Here is a 14101-nt window from a genome sequence, read left to right on the forward strand (position 1 = left end):
TTGCAGTCATGCCTTCTAAGGAAGCCTTTGACATATACACAAACGCTGACGCTCCTGTGAGCAAAAAGAAGGCAAGCAAGAGGCACCCTGGGGAGAGCAGCAGTGATCCTTCTAAGAAAAAAGCTCGAACAAAGGACCCTTGAATAGAAGACCCTCCAGCGCCCACTCCTTCCAGAACCATGACACCTCCTCCTCCTCCTCGCAACAGCCTTCCGCCAGAGTAGGCGAGGATACCCTCGACCAATGACTTGCTGAGTAGCACTTACAACACTACTCATGAGAAGCTACAAAGGCTATAAAAGCACCGTCGCAGCCAGGAAGCTTTTTCGCATCTCCCTCCGCTACAAAACAACCAGGTTATCAGCCGCGGGCTGTCTGAAGTACTCAGTGTAAGTGTATTTTCTCTTTTTTCTTTAATCGAATAACACTTTCTTTAAATTCCCCTGATTGGTTTACTTTTCTTTTTCTGTTCGCAGGGTATTCTGACCATAGGCCATAGCTGGGGCCGAGCTGAGGAGACTGAGGCCAGATTTACCGAGGAGATCAAGGCGGTGGAGGACAGATATGCTGAGGAGATCAAGGTAGCCAAAGCTAGACATGGATGACAGAATTGACACAGAAGAATTTGAAGTTTATCTGGTCAGACAAGTGCAAAGACAGTTTTCAAGAGTTGAAGCGACAGCTTATTACAGCGCCTGTGTTGAGTCTTCCTTCGGGGGAAGGGAATTTTGTTGTTTATTGCGATGCATCAAGGTTGGGATTAGGCTGTGTGTTGATGCAGAATGAGAAGGTTATAGCTTATGCATCACGACAGTTGAAGGAGTATGAGCAGCGGTATCCTACCCATGATTTTGAGTTAGCAGCGATGGTATTCGCACTGAAGATTTGGTGACATTATCTGTATGGGGAGAAGTGCGAGGTATACACTGACCATAAGAGTCTGAAGTATTTCTTTACATAGAAGGACCTGAACATGAGACAGAGGCATTGGTTAGAATTGGTGAAGGATTATGATTGTGATATTCTTTACCATCCGGGGAAAGCCAATGTGTTGGCGGATGCATTGAGCTGGAGAGGCCCAGGTCAGTTATATAGTTCCATTTAGATCTCAAGGGAGTTAGCTGATGAGATGGTCAGAGCGGGGATAGAGTTGGTGGTAGGCCGGTTGGCCAATATTACTCTACAGTCGACCCTGCTAGAGCGGATCAGAGAAGGACAGTTGGCAGAAGCTTAGTTACAGGGGATTAGAGAGAATGTCTTAGCAGGGGTAGCTAAGGACAATTCTATATCTGAGGTTGGTTTGCTTCGGTATCAGGGATGGATTTGTGTTCCGGCAGATGAGGGAATCAGACGAGAGATACTAGATGAGTCTCATACGACGCCGTACTCACTTCATCTGGGTACCACGAAGATGTACCAAGATTTACGGATGTTATATTGGTGGCCCAGGATGAAGAAAGATGTGGTGGAGTACGTAGCCAGATGTTTAACCTGTCAGCAGGTGAAAGCTGAGCATCAGCGACCAGCAGGGTTGCTTCAGCCTTTGGGTATTCCCGAGTGGAAATGGGAGGACATTACTATGGATTTTGTGGGAGGTTTACCCAGAACAGTGGAGCATCATGACTCGGTGTGGGTGATAGTGGATAGATACACCAAGTCAGCCCATTTTCTTCCACTAAGATCGACATATACTGTGGATCAGTATGCTGAGTTGTATGTGAGGGAGATCGTACGTCTCCATGGGGTTCCTAAGTCTATAGTGTCGGACCGGGATCCTATCTTCACTTCCAAGTTTTGGGGTGGTCTGTAGAAGGCTTTGGGATCTTAGTTGAAGTTCAGTACAGCCTTCCATCCTCAGACTGACAGACAGTCTGAGAGGACGATTCAGGTGTTGGAGGATATGCTCAGAGCGTGTGTGATTGACTTTGAGGGTTCATGGAGTAAGTATCTTTCGTTGATTGAATTTTCGTATAACAATAGTTATCAGTCAACGATTGGAGTGGCTCCCTATGAGATGTTGTATGAGAGGAAGTGTAGATCACCCATTCATTGGGATGAGATGGATGAGAGGAAGTATTTAGGGCCAGATATGGTTCAGAAAACAAGTGAAGCTATAGAGAAGATCCGAGCTAGGATGCTCGCCTCTCAGAGCAGACAGAAAAGCTACGCTGATCCTAAGCGTAGGGATGTGGAGTTCAGGTTGGGGACCACGTGTTCCTTCGAGTTTCACCTCTGGGAGGGGTAAGGAGGTTTGGAAAGAAGGGCAAGCTAAGTCCTAGGTTCATTAGACCATTTGAGATCCTGGAAAGGATTGGTCAGGTGTCTTACAAGTTAGCCTTGCCACCATCGTTGTCTGGAGTTCATGACGTATTCCATGTTTCTATGCTCCAGAAGTACGTCTCAGATGTGACTCATGTGTTGAGGTATGAAGACTTAGAGTTACAGACATATTTGGCTTATGAAGAGCAACCAATTCAGATCTTGGATCGAAAAGATAAAGTATTGCGGAATAAGATGATTCCTCTTGTTAAAGTATTGTGGAGGAATAGTAGGGTCGAGGAGGCGACCTGGGAGCTTGAGACAGCAATGCGGGATCAATATCCCAAGTTATTCAGGTAAATTTCGAGGACAAAATTCTCATTAGGAGGGGATAGTTGTAACGACCCAAATTTACTAATAAGGCTTAAGGGCCTTGATTAGTGTGCTGGGAGGGCATAATTGGAATATATGTGATTTAAAGATTTAAATTATGTTATATGACTATTTGAATATCTGAGATGCATGACTATGTGTATTAGTATGCATGTAGGCCCTGACTAGGTTAGAAAGGGCATAATTGTAAATTTAGCCTGTTGAGGGCATAACTGTATATATATGTGATAAATTGTTGAGACCACATTATTATGTGGATATATCTATGATCTGTGGTTCGAGACGATCCTAGTGAGCGGTTTAGCGAAAAAGTCACGGCGGGGATTTATACCCGGCTCGGGGCGAGCCTGGGGGTATTTTTGGAATTTAGAGAATATATTGGGGTCTATTTTGACTTCGAGGAATATAATTGGTGATTAGTTAAGTATTGGGAAGTAAGCGATAAATATTAGAGACACTCGAGGAATTAGCGGGAATTGGGTGAAATGACCAAAATTCCCCTAGGTGGATTAAAAGACTTAGGATTTAAGGGAGGGTATTGTGGTCATTTGGCTTATCAAGGATAGGCATAACTGAGGCTTTATGCTTAGTGGAGTTTGTAGAATGAAATAGAAGTCTGAAGGAAAGAAAAGAAAGAGAAAGAAGGGAAAGAAAAGCAAGGTCGGTTTAGGCTCTTCTCCATCATTTTCTTGAGGTTTCTTGGAGCAAAGTTCAGAGGAGAGCTAGGTCAAGCTGAGCAATTATGTTTCTGAGTTAAGCTTGAGCAATTGGCAGGGCAATTCATTCAGTGAAGGTAAGACTTTGAGGTTTTCTTCACTTTTTGGTTTTGGTGTTGAACTTTGATATCTAAGTAGAATTTGATGGGAATTCTAGGGAATTCAAGCCAAGGGTTTGAGGAGGAGGAATCCAAGGAGGAGTAGAGGATTTCCTAACATCAACTTTCCAATTAAAGGTAAGGAACTTTTGTTTCAAGCTCTGGGATTTCTATGGTTTTGCTGAGTTTCTAAGTTTAGGTTCAACTATGGTGAATTCTATGTTTAAGGATGCATCTGATTGGGTTTTGTGTATTTGGGATGCTTGGGATGAGTGGAGCATGTTGATAAGCTTGTTTTTAGGTTTGGTTGAATATTGGAAAAGTTTTGGTAGGGTTTGGCTCGGGGAAATCGCAGGAAGGAAAATGCAGGGTTGTTGGTTCTGTAACTAGCGCTAGCCTTTGGGCGCTGTAGTGCTATGCCAAGTTTTCTGAGGGTGTTTTTGGTTCTGTTTGTAGCGCTGTAGCGCCCTCCAAAGAGCAATGTAGCGCTACCTTGCTTCCAGAAGAGGGCTTTTGAGTTATTTTCAAGGGTTTTTGCCTGGGGGTTCGGGGTTCGATTCTATCACCCCGTTTGATGGAATTGGGGCTTCCCGAGGGCTCGGGATTGGTCCCGAGGTTAGGTTTTGGCTTGAGGGTTGGTGATGATTCTGACCTATGGTTGTGACTAGGTGTGCGCTAGGGCTCAAGAGGGATCGTGCTCAAGGATCAAAGTGAACGAAGCTAGCGAATCTAAAGGTAAGAAAACTCCACCCGGTTATTTGTTTGTGATAGGACTAAGTGCTCCCGATATCTGTATAATGTCAATGATGGTATTATGCCATGGGACATGTGATAAATGGCCTAAGGGTGCCGTATACAATATTTGCGCACAGATAAATGGCCATGGGACATGTGATAAATGGCCTAAGGCTTGGCCACTGGTAGCCAAGGACAGCTTAATATTCACTGAGCTCGGTTTAAGCGAGCCGGAGTCAGTGGGATAAACAGAGGGTGCGGCCTAAGGGCGCTAACCTTAGCTATCATTTGTGAATTGGTGATTGATATGAGGTTACATGCTTTAGTATGCTGAATACTTGCTTATCATGAATGCTTATACGGTTGAGAATATGCTTATGTGATATGAGAAATTGGATTGTTTGTTGATTTCTTATGCTCTATTATTGTGTTTTCTTGCTGGGCCTTGGCTCACGGGTGCTACGTGGTGCAGGTAAAGGCCAAGGCAAGTTGGACCAATCCTGAGATGGAGAGCTGCGAGGCTGAATGTACATAGTCAGCTGCTCAGTCGCCATGGCCGAGGAGTGGATCAGGACAAGGATTGCTTAACTGTCTATTTTGCCTTAGTTTGACTAATACTGTATTTAAATCTCGAATCTTTTGTAAATGGTTTTAATCCTATTATTTTTGGGATCCCGTGTAAACAGAAAGTTTTTGTTTATAAGAAATGCTTTTAAGACCAAAATATTTTAACCTTAGTTCCACCATAGTTTCAGTAACACGTTTTAATTAAATGACTTGATTAGCGAGTCTATCACTTTTATAAACACACAGTGTAACGGTCTTGGCTATCCAGGGGGTTACAAGCAATCCCAGCCAGATCATCCTGCTGTTCAATGATTTGAATACTCCTTTATATATATATATTTGTAATTGGAACATGCGAACTACGGTTCGTAATGTTGAGACAATTTTGCTGCTCAAGGTGGCTATCCTTTTAATTTATTAATTTACATCCGAGCAGTAACTGCTCGCGGTGTAAAACATTTCGTTTTGATATTATAATATTTGGCATTATTATAACATCTGTTCGTATGACCGAACTTAGCATAGCACTTTGTTTTGAATTTTCAAAACATTAAACTAAATTTTTTTAAAAATACTCTAAGTACCGTAGTATGCTTTCCCTTATTTTGCTCATGTATTTACATATACCTGTTGATATGCTTTGCTTGCTTAGTATCTCATATGCCCCCCAAGTGATTGAGGAGCTTAGGGTTCTCGGTCACTTGCCATGACCAAGTCTTGTTCGAACATTATTGCGCGCGTACTCATAATAAAAAACGGTAATATAGCAAAACAACACACGTAATGAGCAAATACTTATAATAAATACAATAATTTGGCAAGAATAACTGGCTGCGCACAGTTCCTTTTATTTCTCGTAATAAATGGACAAAATCGTGTCTATACGAGTGATATAAAATTGATCTTACACTTGTAAGCAATTAGTCATATAATTGACTAGCCCTTGTTCATAAACTTGTAAAAAGTGAAATTAATACAAGCCATTTCTTTAAAAAGAGCTGTTTATTGATAATACTTGCGCAGGTGTTCTCCATTCCAATAGCGAGGAGTGAGATCTTCGTTTAAGCGAGCAAGTTTATATGTGCCTGGTTGAAGAATTTCTTCAATCTGATACGGACCCTCCCAGTTTGGTCCAAGCACTCCGGCAGCCTAATCACGAGTATTGAGAAAAAATCTTCTAAGTTCTAAATCTCCCACGTTAAACTTTCTTTCATGTACTTTAGAGTTAAAATATCGAGCGACCTTTTGCTGGTAAGCTGCTACTCAAAGCTGAGCTTGTTCGCGCCTTTCATCGACCAAGTCCAAGGACTCCATCAATAATTGATCATTAGCGCTTTGATCGTATGTCAGCCCTCTATGTGATGGTGGGTTGAGCTCAACAGGCAACATGGCCTTATACCCATAGGCCAATGAAAAAGGAGTATGGCTTGTTGTTGTTCGATGCGATGTTCTATACGACCAAAGGACTTTTAGTAATTGTTCTGGCCATGCCCCTTTTGCTTCTTTGAGCCTTTTTTTCAAGGTGTCCTTCAGAGTCTTATTGATAGCCTCAACCTGTTAATTCACTTGTGGATGAGCTACCGATGAAAAACTTTTTATAATCCCGCGCCTCTCGCAGAAATCAGTGAAAAGATCACTGTCAAATTGTGTACCATTATTCAAGACAATTTTCCTTGGTAGCCCATATCGACACACGATGTTTTTGACAACAAAATCAAAAACTTTCTTGGTCGTTATTGTTGTCAGTGGCTCAGCTTCAGCCCACTTTGTAAAGTAGTCAACAACAACTACTGCATATTTGACATTCCTTTTTCCTGTGGGTAAAAAACCGATCATATCAATCCCCCATACTGCGAATGTCCACGGGCTTTGCATCTATTTGAGCTCATTAGGGGCTGCTCGCGGTATCTTGGAGAATCTTTGGCACTTGTCACATTTCCGAAAAAAATCCATAGAGTCCTCCTTCATGGTAGGCCATAAATACCCTTGCCTTAAGATCTTTTTCGACAAACTTTGCCCCCCAGCGTGATCTCCATAGAAACCTTCATGGACCTCTTGCATCAGTTCCTTAGCCTTCTCCATAGAAACACATCGCAACAAAGGCATTGAGTACCCTCTTCTATATAAAATTCCGTCGACCAGGATAAATCGAGTAGATTGTCTCTCGAGAGTCCTCACTTTGTGTCTCTCCGCTGGCAGCAATCCCTGCTCAAGGTATTCAATGATGGGCGTCATCCATGTGTCTATTTCTTGAATCACCAGTGAAGACTCTTCTGCTCGAATGCTCGGTGCCGACAAACATTCAACTGGCAATATGTTTAAGGTGTCAGCATCTTTCGCGCTTGCTAACTTTGCCAAGGCATCGACATTTGAATTCTAATCGCAAGGTACTTGTTGGAGAGTATACTTTTCAAACTGTGCCAATAATTATTTTGCTTTGTTCAAATAAGCCACCATCTTGAGACCCCTAGCCTGATACTCTCCCCTAATCTGGTTAACCACTAGTTGGGAATCGCTATAAATTTCTAGTGACTTTATATCCATGTCTTTGGCTAGTCTTAATCCTGCGAGTAGAGCTTCGTATTCGGCTTCATCATTGGACGCTGTAAAGTTGAATCTGATTGCACAATGGAACCGATGTCCTTCAGGTTTAGGACCTTGATTAGGAGGCCGGGAGGGCCATAATTGATTTATTATGTTATTAAATAATTATATGCATGTTTAGTTGTATTAAATATGCATGTGAACCCATTTATGATTAATTGGGTGATTTTCATATTTTGGCCATTTCGGGCATATTTGCCATATATGTGATATGTGTGTGGTGATTTATTATTATTTGGTTATGCTAGGGTTACTCAGCACGAGACGGTCCTAGGAGGTAAGCTAGTGGGAAAGTCACAACGGGATTTATTCTTGACTCGAAGTGAGTCAAGGGGTATTTAGCATTACCAGGTTATTGGGTAATGGGAATAAATATTTGATGATAAATTGGGAGTTAGTAAGATCAGGGGGAAATTCTTGAGGTTTTGACTATTTTGTCCCCGGGGGTGTTTTCGGGACCCCGAGCGTTAGGTTTTGTTTGAGGCTACTTAAGCTTGAAGTAACCTTTTAAGAAATAAAAAGAACGTTCAGTAAGTTCTCTCTCCCTCTAAGTTCCATTTTTGTCTTCCGATCGCATTGTCGAATGAAACTTGAGTTCTAGGACTCAGATTCAAGCGAGGATCGAGGCATAGCGAACCTAGGAAAGATTAGAAGCTTATTAGTCGGAGGATTTAGTTGGGAACAACTCAATCAGAGGTAATTCAAGTTTTAAGTTCTAAGTTTTTAAGCTTGAATTGGATTTTGTGTTGTGATAAGATTTTGGATGATTTGAGACTTGGGTTTTGTTGATTTTGGATCATGGGGATGTTTGGGGACTTTGATTTTTGAGTTTGGAGATGTTTGGATAGGTTTTTGGAAGGTTTTAAAATGGATAAATTGGGGAAAAATGGCTGGTTCGAGCTTGGGCCGCGGCCCTGTTCTTGGGCGTCGCGGCCCAGGCTCGATGAAGCAGGTGTTGGTTGCTGAAGGGGTCTGGGGGCCGTGACGCTTGAATAGTGGTGCCGCGGTGGTTGGTGCTGATGCTTAATGTTGGCACCTCTGTTTTGGCTGGGGGCCGCGGCTCAGTGAGTTGGGGTCGTGGCGCTTGAGGGCATTTATGGCCGAAATGATGTTTTGAGCATGGGAACTCAAACCTTAGGCCTCGGGATCATTCCTACTACCCGGTTTAGTGGGATTTGATGTCTCAGAGGCTAGGTCTTGGTTCCGGGATTGCTTTTAGAACTTGAACTCATTGGATCACCATTTGTGGTTGTGACTAGGTTATCACTAGAGGCTTGGAATCGGATCGTGCTTGTGGCTTGCTTTTTGGTAACCTGTGCTTGGACCAAAGGTAAGAAAACTGCACCCTGTGTATATGACATGCATGGTTATTCTTGATGCATGTTGGATGTTTAAATGTGATGCATGTGATGCACAAGAAACATGTGGTTAGGGCATGCTGTGATTGTTGAATATGAGATTGTTCAGAGCTTGAGTCTCTGTGTTTATGCATGATCCTAATTATTCTAGCAATTGTTAAGTAAGCATGTTGAATGCCCTGTATTTAGATATTTGGCATATGATATATGTTTGGTAGCATTGCTTACTTGTGCATGGCCATGACTATTCAGGTTTGGCATTGGTCGCGTGTTACTGACCTAGGAGCCAGAAACGACATAAGCGTCATGAACGCAGAGCCGATAAAAGATTAGATCTAATCGATATCAGCGTTAAATGACTCAATGAGCGTTAATGCTGGACCGACCCTAAGTTCGATGAAAATTTTAAGCGCTTGTCTAGTCTAGGACTAGTTACTCAGGGCCATGGCCAAAGGCCTAGGTGATTATTTTGTCACATGGCTAAGGGAGCGGAATCCCATGTTAGTGACCCTGTGGTCACTCAGTAGGTTTATGTTGGTGATCATTCCATCATATACCTACCTTGTTTAAGCTAGTGAAAGGATCACTTATTTGTAAAGACCAGGTGACCCTATCGTCACATAGCTAATGGGAACGGAACCCACCTTAGTGACTTTTACAACTGTCACTCTTCTATTTAAGGCTATAAGCCCAGCATGGTTACCAGAACCACCAGTGTTAAATCACTTATCTGATTAGGATTGACTTGATAGTCATCCACTCAGGAGGGCAGGATTCCTTATCCTGGATACCCATCATTACGTGAACTTATTTCCTGCTTGAATAAGACTATATTTGCTAGGCATGCGCCTTATGATTTGATGACATGTTATTACTATTTATGAGCATATTAGTTTTCTTGCTGGTCTTCGGCTCACGGGTGCTATGTGGTGCAGGTAAAGGCAAAAAGGAAGCTGGACCATCCTTGATTTGGAGAGCTTAGGTGGCGATGTGTACATATGCAGCTGCTCGACCGCCACAGCCGAGGGTTGAAAGAGGAACTAGGGATAAACCCTGTTTTGCTGCTTAGATCGGCTGGTTGAAAATATTTTCTTGTAATAGACCCTTAAATTATATTTTTGGGATCCCAATGTATACAGTAAATGTTCTAATGAAACGTTATATCTTAACCAAAAAATTTAATCCCTAAACCGCTAATCATACTTAGTTACACGTTTATGGCCAAATGACTCGATTAGTGAGTTTAGCACTATTTATTATGTGCACCGTAATGGTCCCTAGAGTTTAGGGCATTACATCAACTAAGTTATTTTTATTCTCTAAGTCCAGTTCTTTAAAGTACTTTAGTTTTCTTTAGTTCCTTTTATTCAGATCCTAACTTTTGATATTGGTTTTGATTAGGTTCTTGAAACTTAAATATCTTTCTTGGTAAGTTTCTTCTTAAAGGTTAAGTTCCACATTTATTCTTTACTCTTTAGAAATACTCACCATTCTTATTGTTGGTTTTAGGAGTGTTCCAAGTCCCGCATTTGTTCTCAAATATCCCGGTTTTGGTAAGGAAAATAGGATAGAACTTTATATGTTTATATGATATGTTATATTATCTTATGTTATGTAATGTTTACATTATAGTATGTTTATAGACCTTGGGCATATGACTTGTCTAGCTAGCAAGCCCCAATAATTTATGGGCATATGACTTGCTTGGCTAGCAAGCCCCACAAATCTACTGGGCATATGACTTGCTTAGTTAACAAGCCCCAAGTAGTATAATGGCCATTGTAGTATTATATGACATATGTTTATAGTATATGTGTTTATGATATAATTTATGTATATGTTTTATGTTGTTAGTATTTTTTTTCCTTGCTGGGCATTAGGCTCACTCCTTTACTTTTAGTGTGATGCAAGAAAATAGATACAAAGGCGGAAGGATTCTTGGAAGCTTGGCATGTGTGTTGAGGTGAATGGAGTGGATGGGCTGCCTGTCGATTCGAGGACGACGTTGTTTTCTTTAGTCTCTTTAAATTACGTTTTTATGTATTTTCCGCATTTATCTTTGTAAACAATTTCATTTAAAGTTATGTTTTATTTTAAAATAATGAGCTCATTTATGTATTACAAATATTATTTTAAAGTTTCAATAAAGTTATGAATATTTCTCATGTATGTTCTTTTCAAAGTAGCAGTTATGTCTAGTAGTTTTAATGGTCTAAGTCTTAGAAATAGTTTGGTCATTACAGTTGGTATCAGAGAAACGGTCCATTTACATGAAATTCTCCTTGATACACACGCTCAAGCTCTGAATCTAACCACCAATGTAAGTAATTATGTTTTAGTCATTATGTTTCTATGTTTAGCTAACGTTTTAGTATTATGTTTTCAGTTGAGAATGGATGGAGCTTTAACATATAACAATATCCGATTCTTAAATACAGTAGGAATATTGGATTAGAGAACCAAGAAATACAGTAAGAATATTGGAAAGAATCACTCAGAGATTTATTTTATTCCATAATCAAATAGTTCATCTCCAAACGACTAAGCAAATAATGATGAGAGCTACGGAACAATATATTTTAGTAATTAGGCTTTTTAAAGATTTTCCTTTTGTAATTGCTGCTTTGGAAGAAATATGGGAGACAATAGATGTTGAAGATGAAATACCAGTGGCGATGAGATATTATTTTCTCATAATTAGGTTTACCTCTAAGATGGAATTTCAATTCACAAGAGAACAAAAGAATAGAATCTTTACGAATCTTCCTCGCGGAATTTTTGAGGCTCGCGAAAATGATGATTATGAAGAGATAGATGATGACATGTTAGATGAAGGATCTGATGTAGAAGATCCCAATTGTTAGAATAGATTAGTTTTTTTATTTATTTGATTTATTATTTTGCCTTTATGATTATACTTACTGAAAACTGTTTTTCGAAATTAATATCATTGTTATTCTTGTTGACATGTATGAGTTTGATTTTCTTTTACAATCATAATAAATAAAAAATTTAATGAATAATGACCAAGTTCGGTGAGGGTGGATACAATCAATGGACCGAGTTTCTATATTGAGAGTTAGGGGGCCATAGCAGTGGGAATGATTTTACTGATCCCAGCCCTCCCTCAATATGGTTAACTTTGGAACAACGATGAGTTTCAAGCCTGAGAATTAAGTCATATAGGATGATTATAAACAAACTTAGAAAATAATAAAGATGGCTTATTTTTCTAAGTATAGAAATACACTCTAACTAAAAAGAAGACTTAAATAATTCTTTTTATAAGAAGTCATAATTAATAGGTCTGAGTTATGTTTGCTTAGCCTAAGTTTTAGAGCCTATTAGGGTAAGTTCTAACATGTTTTTCTCGACTGTTAGAACTCTGCTGAAGATGTCGCTCAGAAGGTCTGCTCGCACCAATGGTTTCAGCGCCGCTCCTGAGAGAAATGAAGCCCCTCCAGTTCGCAGAAGGGGAGTGCGTTCTACTGCCAACCGAAATGCACCGCCGCCGCCAGTTAACAACACTACGGAAATTTCTAGACTACAACAACAAGTTGAGGAATTACTGTAGCAATAGCGACAATAGACTCGGCCTCAGCCGCAACCACAGCCTCAGCAAATGGCTCCAGCACCCCAACAGGTTGGTTCTTATGAGGGATGGCCAATGGCAAACTATGCGCCATACCCAGCTCAACATGTGGAGCCTATCTATGAGAGGTTTTATAAGCAACACGCTCCAAACTTTGAAGGGACAACCGACCCCTTCGAGGCAGAAGAATGGCTAAGAAATGTAGAGTCGATCCTAGCACACATGAATCTCGGCAACGCGGACCACATATCCTGGGTTTCGTCTCTACTAAAGAAGGATGCTAGAATATGGTGGGACTTAGTTCAGCAGACTCACGATATCACCACCATGACTTGGAACAGATTTGTGGAGCTATTCCACAAAAAGTACTACAACTCTGCAGTCATTGCCACAAGGGTCGAGGAGTTCGCTGGCTGAAGCAAGGGAACTTATCAGTAGCAGAATATGCTCGGCAGTTCGACCGATTAGCCAAGTTTGCATCAAAAATGGTTTCAACTGACTTTCTAAGGGTGACGAAGTTCGTTAGAGGACTTCGACCAAAGATTAAGCTAGCGGTTAAGCTTGCAAACCCAGGAAACACTACCTATGCCGATGTCCTAGAAACGACAATAGAAGTAGAAAGGCTTCAGGCGAACGTTAGTCAAGAAGAGGGCAGTAAGCCTGAGCCTAAACATTAGAGTCAGCCTCATAATGGTCGAAACAAAAACAAGAACAATCAGTACAACAACAATAGTAATGGTCATAAGAGACGGCATCTTGACAACAAGCAGTCCGATAACAATAAAAAGGCACGGACGAACAATAGAAGTAATAGGTTGGGTTATGTTGAATACCCTCCATGTGTTAAGTGCCAAAAGAAACATCCTGGTGAATGTCGTGCCAACACCAAGGGATGCTACAACTGTGGTCAGGAAGGACACTGAAAGAGAGAATGTCCCCAGCTCAAGCCAGAGGGAAAAAGGGACGACAATATGGTTCCTGCCAGGGTATTTGCCTTAACCCAAGGAGAAGTGGACGCTAGCAATAAAGTAGTTATAGGTCAGGTTTCTATCCTCCATAATATATGTTCTATATTATTTGATTCGGGAGCCACTCATTCATATATCTCATTAGGAATGATAGAGAAATTAGACAAACCTTGTGAAAAATTTAGAACGAGGTTTGTAACTAAGTTGCCTTCGGGGGAAGTAGTCTTATCATCACGGATAGTGCGAGGCGTATCGATCAAGATAGAGGACGTAGAACTAGAAGGAGACCTGATAGAACTAGAGATTAAAGACTTCGACGTGATACTTGGAATGGATTGGCTAGCAAGGCATGGCGCAACCATCGACTGCAAACATAAGCAAGTGATATTCGAGACTCCTGACGGTCAGAAACTATGCTTTATGGGACAAGTTTCAGGACTATGCACACCGCTTATTTCATCTCTCAAAGCTCAGAGGATGATAGAAAAAGGATGTCATGCATTTCTAGCCAACATCACAAATGTGGTAAAGGAGACACCACTAAAGGTTGGAGACGTCCATATTGTAAAGGAATTTCCAGAAGTATTTTCTGACGACTTACCAGGGCTACTGCCGACTCGGGAAATTGACTTCAAAATCGAGCTAGTGCCGGGCACCAAGCCTATCTCCAAGGCACCATACCGGATGGCACCTACCAAACTCAAGGAGTTAAAGATGCAGCTACAAGAACTATTAGACTTGGGTTTCATTAGACCAAGCCATTCACCATGGGGAGCACCGGTTCTATTCGTGAAGAAAAAGGACAGAACCA

Source organism: Humulus lupulus, chromosome 6 (genome assembly GCF_963169125.1).
Source record: "Humulus lupulus chromosome 6, drHumLupu1.1, whole genome shotgun sequence".
NCBI lineage: Eukaryota > Viridiplantae > Streptophyta > Magnoliopsida > Rosales > Cannabaceae > Humulus > Humulus lupulus.